This window comes from Ranitomeya variabilis, chromosome 2 (assembly GCF_051348905.1).
Source record: "Ranitomeya variabilis isolate aRanVar5 chromosome 2, aRanVar5.hap1, whole genome shotgun sequence".
Taxonomy (NCBI): domain Eukaryota; kingdom Metazoa; phylum Chordata; class Amphibia; order Anura; family Dendrobatidae; genus Ranitomeya; species Ranitomeya variabilis.
Genome location: NC_135233.1, coordinates 938,859,498 through 938,882,591, shown reverse-complemented (window position 1 = coordinate 938,882,591; position 23,094 = coordinate 938,859,498). Strand labels below are relative to the sequence as shown.

The following is a 23,094-nucleotide window of genomic DNA, read 5'->3' as shown; positions in this document are numbered from 1 at the left end:
AGTACCCACAAGGCAACATCAGTACCTACACCCTTCATAATTCACACAATAAAATGCAATAAAACTGCATGTCAATATTCACATTACGTAACTTCTCGTCCTCATGAGGCAGGTATACTATAGTCTTTGTCACACCATTACATTTACCTGCCGAGATCACAGAAACTAATTCACTATTAGGATGCAGTAAACCTCCTTAATAAAGATGGAGGCAACACAGGTGCAAAATACTGATAAGACAGCCACACACAACCTCCCAATTCATGGATGGTGTGATTGCTTAGTATTAAAATTGCACACAAAAAGGGTAGTATAGGATGCTGGTCATACACATTTGTTGCCTCCATCTTTATTAGGGGATTTGCCACTTCCTGATAGTGCATTAGTTTCTGTGACTTGGTCAGGTAAATATTTTTGCCCTTTTTTCAGTGTTGATGTTCATGTTAGAGGAGGTTTGATATTATTCTGGTATTGAGTCAAAACCGTTTCTGCAAAATGCACAACAGAACTTTGCAACTTTGCTCTGTTAATTAACCTGGAGTTGCTAGATGCTCAACTTTCAGTGATGCTCCTTACAGTTGATTGTGGAATATTTTGGAGGGAAGAAATCTCACTAACTTGCTACAACGGGGGCATCCTATTATCCTATTATAGACACTCGAATTCCGTAAGCTCTTTAAAATGACAAATTATTTCACAAATGTTTGTAAAGACAGTCTGCGTGGCCTTCTTCAGTGTAGTTGTGACATCAACAGCATGATGACTACATTATGCCGCTGCACATTGATACGGTGGGTTAATAACAGCTCCTTCAATGTGACAGCACTGCTCATGTTTTCAATTGAAATTGAATACAGACATTCTCTCTGTTCTCCAAGCTGGGTGTCAGTATCAAAATGCTGCCTGGAGACAGCTCAGACCACTGCCTGAGGTGAGAACTCATCTAACTCACTGCAGAAGTCATACTGCCTATATGGCTATGCACGTATGGATGCAGTCATTGTATTCATGTGTATAGACTCTCAACTGTTCCCTCATTGTGTTGAGGATATATAAAATGCTTATCTACTTTGATAATGGCTGTCAACCGCTTTACAACCAGGATAGTAAGTACACTGGTAAACTTGTAATTGAGACCTTTAGCTGTCATAGACTTTACAGATAACGGTTGTCCTTCTAGACTTGGGATGTACAGCACATCTTTTACTGGCATGTTCAGTATCTACTGCATTTTTTCTGCTTCCATCAGCATAATGGATTTTTTGTTTGGTTATTTAAATCAAACTTTGTAAAAAAAAAAAAAAAAAAAAAAAAAGCTTCTAGCACTAGTAAAATTACATTTGCTCTGGTTAATGCATCAGCATTGTAATGTGTGATTATTTGTCACTTTAAGGCTACTTTCACACTAGCGTCGGGCTCGGCCCGTCGCGGTGCGTCGGGCCGAGGTTCCCGACGTTAGCGTTGTCTCCGCCGCACAACGGGGGCAGCGGATGCATTTTTCCAGCGCATCCGCTGCCCCATTGTGAGGTGCGGGAAGTGCGGGGAGGTGGGGGCGGAGTTCCGGCCGCGCATGCGCGTTCGGAAAAAGCGGACCGTCGTGAGCAAAAAACGTTACATGTAGCGTTTTTTGGTCCAGACAGTCCGCCACAACACGGCGCAACCGTCTCACGACGGTTGCGACGTGTGTCAATCCGTCGCAATACGTCGCTTAATGTTAGTCTATGGGGAAAAAACGCATCCTGCAAGCACTTTTGCAGGATGCGTTTTTTCGGCAAAACGACGCATTGTGGCGGATTGCAGTTAACGCTAGTGTGAAAGTAGCCTAAGGTTGCTGGGACAATTATTAGCACATGAATCAGAGATTGTTGCTTTGACCTTTTTGTTTAGTCCATTTTGTACATTTTGTGTTGTGCTCTTCATATTGTATATACTTTCTTGAATTATGCCTGTTTGTTGCATCTGAAACATGATCTAGTTTATTTCAAGTGTGAGCTTTAAGAACTATTCCAATGTCCTCTTCTGTCGAGTCCTGTACAAGCTTCTTTCTTATCCAGTATTTATTTACTAGCCAGTTTTTTTTTTTGGCATATTCTAGCATCAGTTCTGCCTTTGCCTTGCCTCTATTGTAATGATTAGTGCACCTTGCTTATCAAGTAATCTCCATAGCCATATACTGTAGCTATTCACCTTGCGGTACTGGATTCTTTCTGAGTCATCACCACTGAGAAAGAACTGTTGGGATACACAGGTCAACAACCACTATTTTCATCATCACAACATGGAAGATTGCAGGAGAAACTGACATTAACAAAACAACGGGGAAGTCATACAGTACGGACTGAACAAACTAAAATTTAACACCACCTACTGCCTACACAAAACAGACCCCGTAGAATAAGTATGTAGTTGTTATTAAGCCAATATCCTTTAACATAAGTGGAACGCCCGCCAGGGCCATGGGGTACTGGGTACCGGGTCCAGTACTTAAGGGGATGGGTAGCGGCAGCAGTGACCCGGCCCGTGGCCCTGGGCGCCCAAGTAAAAGGAAAGGTGTATTTGGCAAGAATCGTGTGGTGGTGCCAGAAATAAGCAGAGGACACAAAGTTGCAGTCTTTTTACCTGGATTACTGATGGTTTACAGCAGAGGTGTCAAACTGCATTCCTCGAGGGCCGCCAACAGGTCATGTTTTCAGGATTTCCTTGTATTGCACAGGTGATAATTTAATCACCTGCACAGAATGATTCCAGCACCTTGTGGAATGCTAAGGAAATCCTGAAAACATGACCTGTTGGCGGCCCTCGAGGAATGCAGTTTGACACCTCTGGTTTACAGCCACAGTCCAGGGTACCAGCAACAGGTGATGGTGGAGTCCAGGCTGCTGGAAACAAGTTGAACTCCCCTTGTCAGGTCAGATTGGGAGCCTTCCACTATGCGCTGTATAATAGTCCCTTGCTGCCTATGGCTTCTTCAAAGGTCTTCTCTCACTCTCTGTCCTGAGACCGTTCCTGCATGGTAGGTGACGCTAGCCATTTTATAGGGGTCTCTATCCACAGTGACTCTGGGCTCTGTATGTCGCTGTATCTCAGGGTGTAGATGTGGGCAAGTCACTTTCAATATCCTGCCCTCCAGTTTCTGGTGTGGGGCATACAGTCCTACACAGCCTCTGGCTCCTGGTGCCCGCTTCCTGCGCTTCAGCTTGGAAAGGAGCCCAGTCACAGCTCCCTTCCAGCTCCTTACTTCTCCTGTGCTCCTTTCTCTTTCACTGTCTCTACAGACTCTCTGACTAAACTGCCTAACTCCTCCAAGCCAGAATATATATCTCTGGGGGAAGCTCCCCTGAAACCGGGTTCAAAGCTCCCCCTTCTGGCCTGGAGTCAGAACATGCTGCATTTACAGGTTAATAATAATAATAATCTTTATTTTTACCTGTCAAAAGGATCCTCCTCATTTCCAGGCATAGCATCACCCTCCCCGAGAGGAAGGCAATACCACTGTGGTACCTGAACTCCTGGGGTGCCACATAAGTATGATTAAGCTTGATTAAGTTTTTTATATTTAATCCATTGCAAATTGTGTATTTCTAGCTCAATACATCCAGCGCAAGTTCATTTTCTTCACATTTCTTCACCCCATCTTTACTGAAAAAAAAAACAAATGAAAAAAAAAAAGATCTGTACCTTGCCACAATTCTGCCTCTGAGCTCCTTGGCCAGTTCCTTTGACCTTATGATTCTCATTTGGTCTGACATGCACTGTGAGCTGTGAGGTCTTATATAGACAGGTGTGTGCCTTTCCAAATCAAGTCCTATCAGTTTAATTAAACATGGCTGGACTCCAATGAAGGAGTAGAACCATCTCAAGGAGGATCACAAGGAAATGGACAGCATGTGACTTAAATATGAGCGTCTGAGCAAAGGGTCTGAATACTTATGATCCTATGATATTTCAGTTTTTCTTTCTTATTAAATTTGCAAAAAAATTATTTTTATTTTTTTATTTTTTTAGTCAAGATGGGGTGCAGAGTGTACATTAATGAGAAAAAAATTATCTTTTTTGAATTTACCAAATGGCTGCAATGAAACAAAGAGTGAGAAATTTAAAGGGGAATGAATACTTTCCATACCCACTGTATATGTATGCACAGCTGTAATAAGTTATACATGTGGTCTGAGTGGAGAAAGGGGAGTAAGTTTCAGTCATACAACTCCACCCGATCCCACATTTACATCAGATGGTCGTCCAGTCCTGATGAAATCAGCAGGGATAGCTTAAATCAATTTCCTGTGTATATCAATAGCTTGCAGAAAATTATAGGTTCATAATGGTCCACAATGTCCATACGTTATATCTACCTACACTGCATTATCACTTCGCAAAACCCAATCACAACTGAGTTGGAGCCAGTCACACAAATAAGTACCGTAACACGGTTGATCGTGATCTGTAGTAAGGGGATTGAAATCAAGTCAGCAACATCTGTAAAGAAAAATGAAGGCAGGAAAGTGATAAACCCCCAATCATGTTGGAACATTAAGGGCTCCTTCTCACTTGCAAGAAATACGTGCGAGTCTCGCATGTTAAAACCAAGCTCTGGCGCCGGCACTCCAGAGCGGAGCGTGCAGCTCCATGTGTTGCTATGCAGCCGCACACTCCGCTCTGGAGTGCCGGCACCAGAGCTTGGTTTAACATGCGAGACTCGCACGTATTTCTCACAAGTGAGAAGGAGCCCTGACAGTTGCTACTGGATCCTATATATTGTGGGCCACAGTTGGTATTACATGATGGATAAGTATCTGCATATATTTCTCAGCATTGTGGACACCAATAATCCTGAACAAATCACCAACTCCATTTGCTTACATGCAGCCCCAAACGTTCAAGGAACCAGCCTTACCAGGTGCTCTAGACATCGTAAAGATCTAAATACAGATCTTCTTTGCATGTAGGCTTGCTCAAATCCTTCCGTCACTTCATATAATCCCAGACAGACTCGACGATATAGAGATCAGGGCTCTGAGTGGACCATATCATCACTTCCAGGACTCCTTGTTTTTCTTTAAGCAGAAGATAGCCTGTTGCATGATAGATAAATATTTGCCTGATTTGATTTACATTTCTCTTTTATTCACTGATAAAAATAAACTGTTAAAACTTCTATTTTAACCCCTTCACGCCACAGCCCTTTTTCATTTTTGCGTTTCCGTTTTTCACACCGCTTCTTCCCAGAGCCATAAATTTTTTTTATTTTTCCATCAATATGGCCATGTTAGGGCTTGTTTTTTGAGGGACGAGTTGTAATTTTGAACAACACCATTCGTTTTACCATATCGTGTACTCGAAAACTGGAAAAAAATTCCAAGTGAGGGGAAATTGCAAAAAAAAGTGCAATTCCAAAACTGTTTTTGGATTTTTTTTTACCATGTTCACCAAGTGCTAAAACTGACCATTATTATTATCCATGTCATTACGAGTTCGTAGATAACAAACATGTATAGGTTGTTTTTTATTTAAATGGTGAAAAAAAAATCCATAGTTTGATAAAAAAAAAAAAATCTGTCATTTTCCGCGACCGGTAGCATCTCCATTTTTCATGACCTGGGGCTGGCTGAGGGCTTATTTTTTGCGTGCCAAGATGAAATTTTTAATGATAGCATTTTGTCGTGGATACGATCTTTTGATTGCCCATTATTGCATTTAAATGCAATGTTGCTGCAACCAAAAAACGTAATTCTGGCTCTTTGTTAGGTTTTTTTTTGCTACATCGTTTGCCGATCGGATGAATTATTTTTATAGTTTCATAGATAGGGCAATTCTGAACGCGGCAATACCAAATATGTGAATTTTTTTTTTTTACTGTAATTGTTTTATTTTGAATGGGGCTAATGGGGGGGTGATTTGAACTTTTATATTTCTTTTATTTTTTTCATATTTTTGAAAACTTTTTTTTAACTTTCTACTTGCTTCAATAGTCTCCATGGGAGACTAAAAGCTGCACTATCCTGATCGCCTCTGCTACACACAGGCAATGATCAAATCGCCTGTGTGTAGTAGAAATGCTCACTTGCTATGAGCGCCGATCACCAGGTGGTGCTCATATCAATCTGGCTACGACAACCATAGAGGTATGCTGGAGACCTCTGGTTGTCATGCAGACCAATCAGTGACCCACAATCATGTGACTGGGTCACCGATGGGTGGCATTAATGTTGGCCCATTCCTCCATGCAGATCTACTCTAGAGCAGTGATGTTTTGGGCCTGTCGCTGGGCAACATGGACTTTCTACTGCCTCCAAAGGTTTTCTATGGGGTTGAGATCTGGAGACTGGCTAGGCCACTCCAGGACCTTTATATGCTCTTACGAAGCCACTCCTTCGTTGTGCTGGCAGTGTGCTTAGGATCATTATCATGCTGAAAGACCCATTCACATTTCATCTTCAAAGCCCTTGCTGATGGAAGGAGGTTTGCACTCAAAATCTCACAATACATGGCCCCATTCATTCTTTCATGTACACGGATTAGTCATCCCGGTCCCTTTGCAGAGAAACAGCCCCAAAGTATGATGTTGCCACCCCCATGATTCACAGTAGATATGGTGTTCTTTGGATGCAATTCAGCATTCTGTCTCCTCCAAAACACAACGAGTTTTGTTTCTACCAAATAGTTCATCAGACCATATGACATTCTCCCAAAAACTCTTCTGGATAATCTAAATGCTCTCTAGAAAACTTCAGACAGGCCCGGACATGTACTGGCTTAAGCAGGGGGACACGTCTGGCACAGCAGGATCTGAGTGCCTGGCAGCGTAATGTGTTACTGATGGTAGTCTTTGTTACGGTGCTCCAAGATCTTTGCAGGTCATTCACTAGGTTCCTCCGGTGTGGTTCTAAGATTTTTGCTCACTGTTCTTGTGATTATTTTGACCCCATGGGGTGAGATCTTGCGTGGAGAGCCCCAGATTGAAGGAGATTATCAGTGTCTTGTATGTCTTTTATTTTCTTATTATAGCTCCCACAGTTGGTTTCATCACACCAAGCTGCTTGCCTATTGCAGATTCAGTCTTCCCAGCCAGGTGCAGGGCTACAATTTTGTTTCTCTTGTCCTTTGACAGCTCTTTGGTCTTCACCATTGTGGAGTTTGGAGTGTGAGTGTTTGAGGTTGTGGACAGGTATCTTTTATACTGATAACAAGTTCAAACAGGTGCCATTACTATAGGTAATGAGTGGAGGACAGAGGAGCCTCTTAAAGAAGAAGTTACAGGTCTGTGAGAGTCAGAAATCTTGCATGGTTTTTAGTTGACCAAATACTTATTTTCCATCATAATTTGAAAAAAAATCTTGCCAAATTAGACAAGGTGATTTTCTAGATTTGTTTTCTCAATTTTGACTCGCGTAGTTGTAGTCTACCTATGATGTCAATTACATTCCTCTCTCATATTTTTAAGTGGGAGAACTTACACAATTGGTGGCTGACTAAATACTTTTTTTCCCACTGTACATTGCTGTGCAAACATGTGACTGTGTATACAGTATTTACAGTTGTGCTCAAAAGTTTACATACCTGCCTGAATTTTTGCTTTCCTGGCCTTTTTTCTGAGAATATGAATGATAACACCAAAACTTTTTTTCCACTCATGGTTAGTGGTTGGGTGAAGCCATTTATTGTCAAACTACTGTTCTTTCTCTTTTTAAATCATAAGGACAACCCAAAACATCCAATGACCCTGATCAAAAGTTTACATCCCCTGGTGATTTTGGCTTGATGACATGCACAGAAGTTGACACAAATGGGTTTGAATGGCTACTACAGGTAACATCCTCACCTGTGACCTGTTTGCTTGTAATCAGTGTGTGTGCATAAAAGCTGAGTGAGTTTCTGGGATCCAGACAGACTCTTTCATCTTTCATCCAGCCACTGAGGTTTCCGGATTGTGAGTCATGGGGAAAGCAAAAGAATTGTCAACGGATCTACTGGAAATTGTAGTTGAACTGTATAAAACAGGAAAGGGATACAAAAAGATATCCAAGGAATTGATAATGACAGTCAGCAGTGTTCAAACTGTGATTAACAAATGGAAAATCAGGGGCTCTGTAAAAACAAAACTACGGTCAGGTAGACCAACAAAAATGTAATTCAAAACTGCCAGGAAAATTGTTCGGGATGCAAAGAAAAACACACAAATAACATCATCTGAAATACAGGACTTTCTGAAAACTAGTGGTGTGGCGGTTTCAAGATGCACATTAAGGAGCACTTGAAGAAAAATAGGCGGTATGGTCGAGTTGCCAGAAAAAAGCTATTACTGTTTAAATTCCACACAGTTTCTCACCTACAATACGCAAAAGAGCATAGAGTCAAGCCTCAAAACACCTGGAAGAAGGTAATTTGGAGTGATGAGACCAAAATTGAACTTTTTGTCCACAACCATAAACGTTACAGTTGGAGAGAGGTCAACAAGGCCTATTATGAAAGGAACACCATTCCTACTGTAAAGCACGGATGTGGATCACTCATGTTTTAGGGATGTGTGAGCTACCAAGGCACAGGAAACTTGGTCAAAGTTGAAGGAAAGATGAATGCAGCACGTTATCAGCAAATTCTGGAGGCAAATTTGCACTCATCAGCCTGGGAGCTGCACAAGGGACGTACTTGGACGTTCCAACATGACAACAATCCAAAACCTAGGGCCAAGTCACTCTGTCATAGGCTACAGCAGAAAAAAGTGAAGGTTCTGGAGTGGCCATCTCAGTCTCCTGACCTCAATATCATTGAGACACTCCGGGGAGATCTCAAGCACGCAGTTCATGCTACGCAGCCCAGGAATTTACAGGAACTGGAGGCTTTTTGCCAAGAAGAGTGGGCAGCTTTACCATCTGAGAAAATAAAGAACCTCATCCACAACTACCACAAAAGACCTCAAGCTGTCATTGATGTTAGAGGAGGCAATACATGATATTAATAAATGGGATATGTAAACTTTTGATCAGGGCCATTTGGATGTTTCGGTTTGTCATTATGATTTAAAAAGAGAAAACACAGTAATTTGAAAGTAAATGGCTTCACCCATCCATTAACCATGAGTGGAGAAAAAGCTTTAGTGTTATAATTCATATTCTCTGAAAAAAGGCCAAGAAAGCAAAATTTCTTCCAGGGTATGTAAATCTTTGAGCACAACTGTATATATGTATGTGTGTATGTGTATATATATATATATATATATACACTCACCGGCCACTTTATTAGGTACACCTGTCCAACTTCTTGTTAACACTTAATTTCTAATCAGCCAATCACATGGCGGCAACTCAGTGCATTTAGGCATGTAGACATGGTCAAGACAATCTCCTGCAGTTCAAACCGAGCATCAGTATGGGGAAGAAAGGTGATTTGAGTGCCTTTGAACGTGGCATGGTTGTTGGTGCCAGAAGGGCTGGTCTGAGTATTTCAGAAACTGCTGATCTACTGGGATTTTCACGCACAACCATCTCTAGGGTTTACAGAGAATGGTCCGAAAAAGAAAAAAAATCCAGTGAGCGGCAGTTCTGTGGGCGGAAATGCCTTGTTGATGCCAGAGGTCAGAGGAGAATGGGCAGACTGGTTCGAGCTGATAGAAAGGCAACAGTGACTCAAATCGCCACCCGTTACAACCAAGGTAGGCCTAAGAGCATCTCTGATCGCACAGTGCGTCGAACTTTGAGGCAGATGGGCTACAGCAGCAGAAGACCACACCGGGTACCACTCCTTTCAGCTAAGAACAGGAAACTGAGGCTACAATTTGTACAAGCTCATCGAAATTGGACAGTAGAAGATTGGAAAAACGTTGCTTGGTCTGATGAGTCTCGATTTCTGATGCGACATTCGGATGGTAGGGTCAGAATTTGGCGTAAACAACATGAAAGCATGGATCCATCCTGCCTTGTATGGAGCATCTTTGGGATGTGCAGCCGACAAATCTGCGGCAACTGTGTGATGCCATCATGTCAATATGGACCAAAATCTCTGAGGAATGCTTCCAGCACCTTGTTGAATCTATGCCACGAAGAATTGAGGCAGTTCTGAAGGCAAAAGGGGGTCCAACCCGTTACTAGCATGGTGTACCTAATAAAGTGGCCGGTGAGTGTGTATATATATATATATATATATATATATATATATATATATATATATATACATACATACATACATACATACATACATACATACATACATACATACATACATACATATACCAAAGCAGGGCCGGCCTTTGCCCTGTGCGGCCGCACAGGGCGCCAAGGCTCGTTAGCATACAAGGGGCGCATTTATTGAGCTCAGCAGATTAATGTCACATTACATCACAATCAGGGGTGGGATTCAGCCGGTACGACCCGGTACGGGGCAGCCGTTTTCTAAAATTTCCATCTGCCAGCGTTCCGGTTACCACGCCCCCGGTCATCGGGCCCCCCCTGGCAGTGGCGTAGGAAGGGGGGGGCGGGCCGCCCCGGGCGGCACAATGCGGGGGGCGGCACAATGCGGGGGGGCGGGTCGCCGGCGGCGCAGAATTTACCTGGCTGTTCGCTTCTCGGCTTCAGAAAAATGGCCGCCGCGATCTCCATCTGCGCATGCGCGGCATCCCGCGGCCATTTTCCTGAAGCCCCGGGTAGCAGAGCACTCCACCTGCGCACGCGCGGCCTCAGGAAGATGGCCGCCCCCACCGATAAGCAGATAGAGCAGGATCGCGGTCAGGTAAGAAGAACTTGTTTTTTTTTTTTTAATTATTATTGAGAGCGGCGATCGGGAGGGGGGGGGCAGGGCAGAAAGCTGGACACAGGGAGGCAGAACGCTGGACACTGGGGCAGAAAGCTGGACACTGGGGCAGAAAGCTGGAGACGGGGCAGAAAGCTGGACACAGGGGGGGCAGAGCGCTGGACACTGGGGCAGAACGCTGGACACTGGGGCAGAACGCTGGACACTGGGGCAGAAAGCTGGACACTGGGGCAGAAAGCTGGACACTGGGGCAGAACGCTGGACACTGGGGCAGAACGCTGGACACTGGGGCAGAAAGCTGGACACTGGGGCAGAACGTTGGACACTGGGGCAGAACGTTGGACACGGGGGCAGAACGCTGGACACTGGGGCAGAACGCTGGACACTGGGGCAGAACGCTGGACACTGGGGCAGAACGCTGGACACTGGGGCAGAACGCTGGACACGGGGGCAGAACGCTGGACACGGGGGCAGAACGCTGGACACGGGGGCAGAACGCTGGACACGGGGGCAGAACGCTGGACACGGGGGCAGAACGCTGGACACGGGGGCAGAACGCTGGACACGGGGGCAGAACGCTGGACACGGGGGCAGAAAGCTGGACACTGGGGCAGAAAGCTGGACACTGGGGCAGAAAGCTGGACACTGGGGCAGAAAGCTGGACACTGGGGCAGAAAGCTGGACACTGGGGCAGAAAGCTGGACACGGGGGCAGAACGCTGGACACTGGGGCAGAACGCTGGACACTGATGCAGAACGCTGGACACGGGGGCAGAAAGCTGGACACGGGGGCAGAAAGCTGGACACGGGGGCAGAAAGCTGGACACGGGGGCAGAAAGCTGGACACGGGGGCAGAAAGCTGGACACGGGGGCAGAAAGCTGGACACTGGGGCAGAAAGCTGGACACTGGGGCAGAAAGCTGGACACTGGGGCAGAAAGCTGGACACGGGGGCAGAAAGCTGGACACGGGGGCAGAAAGCTGGACACGGGGGCAGAAAGCTGGACACTGGGGCAGAAAGCTGGACACTGGGGCAGAAAGCTGGACACTGGGGCAGAAAGCTGGACACTGGGGCAGAACGCTGGACACTGGGGCAGAAAGCTGGACACTGGGGCAGAAAGCTGGACACTGGGGCAGAAAGCTGGACACAGGGGCAGAATGCTGGACACTGGTGCAGAATGCTGGACACTGGTGCAGAATGCTGGACACTGGTGCAGAATGCTGGACACTGGTGCAGAATGCTGGACACTGGTGCAGAATGCTGGACACTGGTGCAGAATGCTGGACACTGGTGCAGAATGCTGGACACTGGTGCAGAATGCTGGACACTGGTGCAGAATGCTGGACACTGGTGCAGAATGCTGGACACTGGTGCAGAATGCTGGACACTGGTGCAGAATGCTGGACACTGGTGCAGAATGCTGGACACTGGTGCAGAATGCTGGACACTGGTGCAGAATGCTGGACACTGGTGCAGAATGCTGGACACTGGTGCAGAATGCTGGACACAGGGGCAGAATGGAGACACGGGGCAGGATGACAGACATGGCGTCATGACTGGAGACACTGGAGGCAGGATTGGAGACAGATGGGGCAGGATGGATACGATGGAGACAGATGGGGCAGGATGGGAAGATCATATGGGGCAGGATAGATACTCATTAGGGCAGGATGGGAGAATATATGGCTGACGCCAGGAATGAGACACACGGGGGCCAGGATGGCGAATATTATTACCATAGGGGCTAATTAAGGGATATTATTACTGCAGTGATGTATTTATTTTATTTTTGGAGTATACTGTTTTAAATGGAGGGGCGGTCCTATTACTGTGTAGAGTGACACTATGTCGCCTTCTTCATGTGGTGTAATGTAGAAGTTGGGAAAATTAAGTAATGTGTTCTGCAAGTGGAACTCGAGATAACTGTGTTATTTCCTGCAGAGACGAGTCCTGGCTGGATGAAGTGATGGCGGTCTGTGCGGGATGAAAGATGAAGGACTTCACCTAGAGATGTCACTGGTGAGTCAGTGTGTTACCTATACACTGACACTATACACTGTATACTATATACTGAGGTCCTGTGTATGTCACCGGTGATCACTGTATTACCTATACACAGACGCTGCATACTAAGTACAGATCTCCTGTGTATAATGGCACTTATGGTGATAGTATTGTGGGTTTTTTTATTATTGATCAGTATTGTAGTATTCAGTCACTATGTGGTGGTAATATGTGGTCTGGTCATGATGTTGTGGTATTCGTTCCTTGTATTTGATATTATTCGATCACTGTGGTGGTAATATGTCATCTGGTCATGGTGTGGCGGTATTTGTGCCTGGTAGATAGTATTATAGGTCACTGTGGTGATATGGTGTCTGGTCTGTCTATTGAACTGGGCGTGGCTTATTAGTATGGGCGGGGTTATTGAAAATGGGCGTGGCCAAAATTCCGGCCGCCGCGACTTAGAGGACCTGTTGTTAAAAATTTGAATCCCACCCCTGATCACAATGTAGACACTTAATGGCCTGAGGGCGCCCGCACCTCTTGTGGCGCCCCCCGCCGCGCCATTTGCGCTATCTGTATCTGCTGCTCGCCTGCTCCTGCCCAGTGCTGCCCGCCCGGCGCCCGCCCTGTCGCTCGGCTCTCTGCGTGTGACGTAGGCTGGACTGCACTTCAGATTCTGTGCACCATCCCGATTTCTGTGGCCTCAGGAGAGCGCAGTTTTTCAAAACTTAAGCTCATTAAGACATATTTAAGGTCCACTATGACAGAGAGCAGGTTATCCTCACTTGCAGTCTTGTCAATTGAAAATGATGTGTTGGCATCTCTAGACTTAAATGAAACTATTGATGAGTTTGCCAAAGTAAAAGCACGGAAAGTTGCTTTTTAAATCAGTTTATGTAGCACGTTATTATGTTCTTGTTGTTGCTGGATTACAGTATAGTGCACTTTATTTTTATTTTTTTGTCTTGAAGGTTGAAAATTGTGCACATATTTAATAACAGTTTTTCTCATGTATGTTGCATATTTATTATATTATTTATATTTGATATTTTAAGATATTTTATTTAGTATTAAGGTGGATCAAAAGTCATAGAATGACTCTTGGTCCGCACGGCACCCGACCTGCTGCCACCCGTCCGGAACTCTTCTCCATGCTGGCCATCATCTCTGCACTCCGATTGGCTGTCAGCGTTGGGCTGACAGCCAATCAGAGTGCAGGGCGGTGTTTGGCCTTGCAGGCCGCCGCTCTGCACTCTGATTGGCTGTCAGCCCATATGGCTTTGGACCAAGCGTCATTTTTTCCTTTTGGTCCGCTTTAAAGCACTTTATAATTCCCGTTATTGCAATATTAGTGTTTCTTCAAGTGTTTTGCAGGGAAACACAAGTTTTCTAAGTAAACGTGTTGTTGTGAATATTAAAGAGTTATTGTTTTCTTTCAAAGTTTGGAGGGGGGGGGGCGCCGTCCTGCAGTCTCGCACAGGGCGCCTTTTGGGCTAAGTCCGGCCCTGTACAAAAGTAGTAAAAAGAAGGCAGCACTCCAAGACTTTCCAGTAGAAAAAATGTGAAGTTTTAATCGACCCACATCACTGCGCGACGTTTCGGCTCCATGAGCCTTTTTCAAGCAGTGGGTGTTAACAATAGTTGTGCTTATATAGAGACAATTTGAACTAATTTGCATATTACAATTGCCATTAATACATACATAAACAAGTGATTGTACAATTTTCTATAAAGTGCATATTATATATCTTTAGTGCAGTCTTCATACTTATAAAAGTGCTATGTGCTATATTGCTTAGAAAATCGCATGATCTGCTAGTTTCTTATTTCATTCATAGATAATCCCATTGGTGTATATTGTAATTACATTAATCTTATTGTAACCCTCACCTTGCCACAGTCCGGCGATACCACATGGAGGACTCTGCTTTCGCCATTACCGGCGTTCATCTAAATGTATTGCGCATGTCTAAATGTCTAATTCCTATGTCACAGAGTGTCAGCCAATGAGAGTTCCAATGTACTTTCGTTTTAGTAGCGCATGCGCACTATCATTTTGTCAGGGCTGCAGCGCCATCTTTAATGCGCCCGAGCGTTCTGTTTTTCACAGCTATATAGACCTCTATAGCGGTCATGTCACAACGCAATAGCGTCTTCTTTTTGTACAGAGTTATTAAAAAGTTACGTTTAAGCTGTATATTTTGACATGCATGAATATGCATGTTCCTTACTTGGTAAGTGGCTAGATGGATGCAGTTTCACTCAGACACAACGGACGAACGCCTTATTCAGACTATCTCCATTCGTCTATGCTTCTCCAAGTTGATGCACAGCCTCTCCAGGCCATGACATCACCCTTTAGAGAAGCAAAAAAAGTGAACACATTAAAGTACCATATAAATAAGTAAAAGTCTGACAGCCGTTGCTGCTTTTTATATGCTGTGATTTTTATTATAGGAAAAAAAGAACCATTGCCATTGGTCGACACTTGTGACAAATAACTTGAATCAAAAAAGTAAATAGTTCAGGATTTTCAGAGAAAGATAAATAAAAATAAAATGGGTAAAGAACTATTTATTTATTTTTCTAAGGAAAAAATTTTTTTCATTCCTCCATGTGGATGCTCCATCCAGTGGCTGGTAAGGGAACATACAGGGCCCACTGGTCATACGGGAATCTATAGAATAACAACAGAGAATTAAAATCAGTACAGTATGCAAAGTACCCAATGCAATGAGTACCCATGCATAGTGTTACAAACCTAAAAAAAACAACAAGGAGCCAATATACATAAAGTTCAAGGGTCTATCATAGGGGTTCATTCACATACCCGACTGGATTTTAAATTCTACGTTCAGTCCTTTCGGTTTTAGAGTATTCAACTCATAAATCCATTTAAGTTCCAATTTTTTTAAGAGGCATACCCTGTCTCCTCCCCTTCTCTGTATGGGGACCCTATCTATTATTCTGACTTTAAGATCTTTTTCTGTGTGTTTAAATTCCATAAAGTGTTTAGAGACCGGGAGATCTAATCGTTTCTTTCTGATCGAGTGCCGATGGTTATTTATGCGTGTTTTCAGCTCACAGGTCGTTTCACCTATATACCACAGTTTACAGGGACATTCTAATAAATAGATTACATGGTCAGAATTACATGTCAAATATTGTTTGATTGTGTATACCTTATTAGTGTCCGGATGTTTAAATGTGGGACCTTTTAATATATATGAACAATTTACACAGGACAGGCACGGAAAGCAACCTTTTTGAGTTATACCTGTGATCGTAGTCTGACTGAGGTTTCTTAGGGGACCAATGTCTGCTTTGACCACAAAATCTTTAATATTCTTGCCCCTACGGTATGAAAACAGTGGGGGCTCCCTAAGTTCTTTAATTCCTGGTAAGCAATTGCCTAACATCCCCCAATGTTTCCTGATGACTTTTGCTATGGCTCCGCTTTCCTCAGAGTATGTCATCACACAAGGTACCCTGGTTAATATTTTTTTGCCTCGATCGTTCTTTCCCAAGAGGTCTTTACGATCTTTTTTAGAGGCCTTGCATTTTGCAATATTGATTATTTCTTGTGGATATTTTCTGTCCAAAATTTTTTTAACCAGGATATCAATGACTCCCTCCATCTCTTTATCCTCTTTAACAATCCTACGCACTCTTAGGAGTTGACTAAGGGGTATAGACCTTACCATACTGCGTGGGTGTTGACTGTCATAAGTTAAAAGACTATTCTTATCTGTCTTTTTGACATATAGCGTAGTTGTCAATTTTTTCTCGTTCTGTATTACCGATACATCTAGAAATTGTATCTCTGACCTGGAAAAATTTAACGTAAATTTAATAGTGTCATCAACCCCATTCAGGAACCGATGAAAACTATTCAATTCTTCTTCCGTGCCTTTCCATAGGAGGAAGACATCATCTATGTATCTCCACCACACCAGAACATGCCGGAAGTGGTGGGACACATAGACGAGGTCCTCCTCCAAGGCACTCATTACAAGGTTTGCATAAGCAGGGGCCATATTGGCCCCCATAGCTGTACCTCTTTGTTGAGCATAAAAGGTATCCCCAAACAGGAAGTAGCTCCGCCTCAAAATTATTTCCAACAATTTAATTATGAATATTTTACCCTCAGGGGTTATCTCAGTTGTGTTCAATTTTTTATCAACTGCTCTTATTCCCGAGTTGTGATCTATTGAGGTGTAGAGTGAGATGACATCGAAAGATGCCAGAATGACATTATCCTCTAATTTTATAGATTCCAGTTTGTTTAGAAAGTCTGTGGTATCTTTAATGTAGGATTTTAAATTTTTTGCAATTGGGTTAAGGATTTTGTCTAGGAAAGTTCCTATTCTACTAAATACTGAATCCACACCAGCCAGCCACTATGGGTCGCCCCGGAGGGTCGACCAATGACTTGTGGATTTTTGGGGTTATGTACAGTACAGGGGTTCTTGGAAATTCTATGGACAAGTACTCCATTAGTTCCTGGTCTATAATTTTATTGTTCAGGGCTTCTTGCAAATATTTATTAATTTCCCCCATTATTTTAAACTTAGGATCATTCTCTAGTTTTTTATAGACATTTACATCCCCCAATTGTCGATTTATTTCTGCTATATATTTGGACTTGTCCATGATGACGACAGCACCACCTTTGTCGGCAGGTTTGATTATGATGTCGTCATCATGGACAAGTTCCTTCAAGGCCTCAAATTCCTCTTTTGTTATATTGGGGTGTTTGAATTGGTTTAACGCTCCATTTCTAATTTCTTCTATCTCCTTTCTTACAACTCTCTCAAATGCATCTATAATTGTGGAACTAGTAGGTGGTGTGAAGTCACTTTTATTCCTCAATTCCATGTTATTGGAATTGAATTCACCACATCCTACTTTATTTTCTACATTCCTGTTCTGGAACCACTCTTTTAATTTTATAGATCTAAAAAATCTCTCCAGATCTATCTGTAGGTCGAACCAATTAGTATGTGCACACGGTGCAAACGACAGTCCTTTGCTCAGGATTGAGACCTGTGGAGGGGTTAATACCTTAGTAGAAATATTGATCACGAGTTCTGATCCCTCTTCTTGGATGCTGCTTGTCTCTGTGGTTGTGTTCTGTTCTTTTCTGGTCTTTTTTTGGCACCGGTGGTGGCGCTTGCCTCCTCTCCTCTTGCGTTTGATTGTCCCTCCATAGTATTGTCCTGGTCTATGGGAAATAATGTCATTATTAGTCAGGTTATTATTATCACCACATTGCTGATTGTTCCAAAAACCACCTTTCTTTTTCCAAACAGGTTTACTATTTTCTTTCTGCCATGCATATATTTGACCCGTTTCATAGTCCTCTAAGTCTCTGTTCCACTTTTTCCTTTTGATCTCTTCCAAGTCATTACGCAGCTTAATGCCCTCTTTATCAACTTTTTCTTTAAATATATTCCATTCTTCCGCCGTTATTAATGCCTGTATTTTGCTTTCAGATTCTCCAATATTTAATTGTAATTTTTTTATCTCAGTTTGTAAAAAGTCAATATTTAGCAATATTGTGTCCATCGCATACTTGTTACAGATCATGACAAATCGTGCACAATATGCTGTATTACGTTGGAATAGGTTAGGGCGTATACCTGATCTCAACCCTCTAGGGATTTTGCCCTCTTTATAATACTGCCCCAAAGTCATCATATGTAGTTGTAGATTTATGGTACATTTGATATCACTATCATACTTGCGTTTCAGTTCCAATACGGACGGTGTCTTAAGAAAGCAAGCTTCACCTTGAATGCCCCCAAGGATTCGCTCCTCTTCCTCAGGTGTATATTTAAACACTCCTAGCTCCATGGTGTTTCCCTCCATGGAACAGAAAAATGGCTTGTAAAGCAAAAAATGGCAAACAATTGAAAAAAGATAATATGTGCAAAAATTTCCGGACATAAATTGATAGGGAAAAAATGGAACAGTAAGCTAGGGAAGTGGGTTGTGTTGGAGCAGGAGAGAGACTGCACAGGCCGTATGCACGAAACTGCAAGTATCACTGATTGCTATAAATGATAGCTGTTTTATGTGACCGAACTGAGACTAGCTCAAACGTATCTGAGTAGCCAGAGTCTGTATGGTTTAGTTAATGCCTGGACAATGCTAGAAAAATATTAAAATTTGAGAGTCCTCAGTAGTTGATACCTTTTAATGGCTAACTGAAAAGATGGTAACAAATAGCAAGTTTTCAAGAATACTCCGGTCTCTTCAAGAGGTATAGTATAACATAAAATCTGAAGAGCCACATATTTATACATGGGACACAGGAATAATGCAGTGACATGAAGCAGAACTATCAATATGTGATATATATATACAGTATATAGTGGTTTACAGAAGTATTCAACTCCTTGGCATTTTACCTATTTTGCTACATTACAATCTGTTTAAATATTTTTGGAATCCGATTTGTGTGTGATGCATTAGCACTAAATTGTATAAGTTGGTGGAGTTAAGTGAGGAGATATAGCTTACATTAAATTTATGGGATCAAATTGCAAAAAAATGGCATATTGTGGACAAGTACAAGTCAGGGTTGGTTTATAAAAAAAAATCCCAATCTCTGATGATCTCCCGGAGCACCAACAAATCCATTATCATCAAATCCAACAGAGGGCCGCCCACAACAATGCTCAGCCCAGGCAATAAGGGCATTAATCAGAGAGGCAGCTCAAAGACCAAAGGTGATCCTGAAGGAACTGCAGAGTTCCCAAGCAGAGACTGAAGTATCTGTCCATACGACCACAATAAGCCATACACTCCATAGAGGTGGGCTTTATGGAAGAGTGGGCAGAAAAAAGCCTTTATTTACCCAAAAAAGTTGTAAGACTCATTTTGAGTATGCCAAAAGACATGTTGGAGACTTCCCAAATATATGGAGGAATATGTTTTGATCAAATCTGACCAAAATTGAACTTTTTGGCCACCAACATAAATTCTATGTTTGGTGCCAAACCAACACAGCTCATCACCCCAAGAACATCATCCCCCACAGTCAAACTTGTTGGTGGAAATTATGGGGAAGTTTTTCGACAGCAGGGACAGGGAAAATGGTCTGAGTCAAAGGGAAGATGGATGGTGCAAAATACAGGGATATTCTTGAGCATAACCTGTTTCAGTCTGTGAGTGACTTTACACTGGGACAGATGTTCACTGTTGTGAATTTACCTTTTGGCTCCCTCTAGTGGCTACTAGTGATTTTACTCTGGGTATGTCTATCATCCCTTGTATGCTCACCTGGGTCGTTAGGTCAGGGGTGTTGCTATATAAGCTCCCTGGACCTTCAGTTCACTGCCTGGCAACGTTGATATCAGAGCTAATCTGTAGTGCTCTTGTCTACTGATCCTGGTTCCTGCGTGATTAAGCTAAGTCCGCTTTCTTGCTTTTTGCTATTTGTTTTTGTTTGCATTTTTGTCCAGCTTGTTCATTATCTGTATCCTTTCCTTGCTGGAAGCTCTAGGGAGGCTGGAGTTCTCCCCCCGGGCCGTTAGACGGTTCGGGGGTTCTTGAACCTCCAGTGTGGAATTTTGTTAGGGTTTTTGTTGACCATATAAGTTATCTTACTACATTCTGCTATTAGTAAGCGGGCCTCTCTTTGCTAAACCTAGTTCATCTCTGTGTTTGTCATTTCCTCTTACCTCACCGTTATTATTTGTGGGGGGCTTGTATCCTACTTTTGGGGTCTATTCTCTGGAGGCAAGAGAGGTCTTTGTTTTCCTCTTCTAGGGGTAGTTAGTCCTCCGGCTGGCGCGAGACATCTAGCGACCAACGTAGGCATGTTCCCCGGCTACTTCTAGTGTTGGCGTTAGGAGTAGATATATGGTCAACCCAGTTACCACTGCCCTATGAGCTGGATTTTTGTACTTCGCAGACTTGCTGATATCTCTGAGACCCTCGCCATTGGGGTCATAACAGTTTGCCAGGCCAGTATTAAATGTTAAATGCATTGCAGAAGCGGGATTATAAGAAAGAAAGTTCTGAGTTTTTTTTTTCTCTTTCTCATTTTTTTTTCTTTTCCCCTTTAACTCTGAGTGGCTTGTGTTTGCTGCAGACATGAATGTCCAGACCTTGATTACAAGTGTGGACCAGCTTGCTGCTCGTGTGCAGGGCATACAAGATTATGTTATCAGAAATCCTATGTCAGAACCTAAGATACCGATTCCTGAACCATTTTCCGGAGACCGATTTAAATTTAGAAATTTCAGGAATAATTGTAAATTGTTTTTGTCCCTGAGACCCTGTTCATCTGGAGACTCCGCTCAGCAAGTAAAAATTGTTATTTCTTTTTTACGGGGCGACCCTCAGGATTGGGCCTTCTCGCTGGCGCCAGGAGATCCGGCATTGGCTGACATTGATGCGTTTTTTCTGGCGCTCGGTTTGCTTTATGAGGAACCCAATCTTGAGATTCAGGCAGAAAAAGCCTTGCTGGCGATGTCTCAGGGCCAGGACGAGGCCGAAGTGTATTGCCAAAAATTTCGGAAATGGTCCGTGCTGACCCAGTGGAACGAGTGTGCATTGGCTGCAAATTTTAGAAATGGCCTTTCTGAAGCCATTAAGAATGTGATGGTGGGTTTTCCCATTCCCACAGGTCTGAATGATTCTATGGCCCTGGCTATTCAAATCGACCGGCGGTTGCGGGAGCGCAAAACCGCAAATCCTCTCATGGTGTTGTCTGAACAGGCACCTGATTTAATGCAATGTGATAGAATCCTGACTAGAAATGAGCGGAAAATTCATAGACGCCAGAATGGCTTGTGTTACTACTGTGGTGATTCTACACATGTTATCTCAGCATGCTCTAAACGTCTTACTAAGGTTGTTAGTCCGGTCGCCATTGGTAATTTGCAACCTAAATTTATTCTATCTGTAACTTTGATTTGCTCACTGTCATCGTATCCTGTCATGGCGTTTGTGGACTCAGGTGCTGCCCTGAGCCTTATGGATCTGTCATTTGCCAAGCGCTGCGGATTTGTGCTTGAGCCATTGGAAAATCCTATCCCTCTTAGGGGCATTGACTCTACGCCATTGGCAAAAAATAAACCGCAGTTTTGGACACAGGTTACCATGTGCATGACTCCCGAACATCGGGAGGTAATACGTTTTCTTGTTCTACATAAAATGCATGATTTGGTTGTTTTGGGTTTGCCATGGTTACAGACCCATAATCCAGTCTTGGACTGGAAGGCTATGTCAGTGTCAAGCTGGGGCTGCCATGGAATTCACGGAGATTCCCTGCCCTTGTCTATTGCATCTTCTACGCCTTCGGAAGTTCCGGCGTATTTGTCTGATTATCAGGATGTCTTCAGCGAGTCTAAGTCCAGTGCACTGCCTCCTCATAGGGAATGTGACTGTGCAATAGATTTGATTCCTGGCAGTAAGTTTCCTAAGGGGAGACTGTTTAATCTGTCGGTACCTGAACATACCGCGATGCGTTCATATATCAAGGAGTCTCTTGAGAAGGGGCATATCCGTCCTTCTTCTTCCCCTCTTGGTGCGGGATTCTTTTTTGTGGCCAAAAAGGACGGATCTTTGAGGCCTTGTATTGACTATCGGCTTTTAAATAAGATCACTGTCAAATTTCAGTATCCTTTGCCGCTGTTGTCAGATTTGTTTGCCCGGATTAAAGGTGCCAAGTGGTTCACCAAGATAGACCTTCGTGGTGCGTACAACCTTGTGCGCATTAGGCAGGGCGATGAATGGAAGACCGCATTCAATACGCCCGAAGGTCATTGTGAGTACTTGGTGATGCCATTTGGGCTCTCTAATGCACCTTCAGTTTTTCAGTCCTTCATGCATGACATTTTCCGGAAGTATCTGGATAAATTTTTGATTGTTTATCTGGATGATATTCTGGTTTTTTCTGATGATTGGGACTCGCATGTGGAGCAGGTCAGGATGGTTTTTGAGATTCTGCGTGAAAATTCTTTGTTTGTAAAAGGCTCAAAGTGTCTCTTTGGTGTACAGAAGGTTCCCTTTTTGGGGTTCATTTTTTCCCCTTCTGCAGTGGAGATGGATCCAGTCAAGGTCCGAGCTATTCATGATTGGACTCAACCCTCGTCAGTTAAGAGTCTTCAGAAGTTCTTGGGTTTTGCTAACTTCTACCGTCGTTTTATCGCAAATTTCTCTAGCGTTGTTAAACCGCTGACGGATATGACCAAGAAAGGCTCTGATGTAGCTAACTGGGCTCCTGCTGCCGTGGAGGCTTTCCAGGAGTTGAAACGCCGGTTTACTTCGGCGCCTGTTTTGTGCCAGCCTGACGTCTCACTTCCCTTTCAGGTTGAGGTGGATGCTTCGGA

General features: G+C 43.5%; 1 long non-coding RNA gene across 1 annotated transcript in view; it reads right to left on the bottom strand.

Annotated features, from left to right (window-relative positions):
* Positions 1-14,707, bottom strand: part of LOC143810044 (uncharacterized) — a 52,925-nt gene extending 38,218 nt beyond the window's left edge. The window contains exons 1-2 of the long non-coding RNA XR_013222618.1: positions 14,639-14,707; positions 4,895-5,072 (exon numbers count right to left, since the gene is read on the bottom strand). This is a non-coding gene — a long non-coding RNA (uncharacterized LOC143810044). The remainder of the gene's footprint in view (positions 1-4,894; positions 5,073-14,638) is intronic.
* Positions 14,708-23,094: the final 8,387 nt, after the last annotated feature.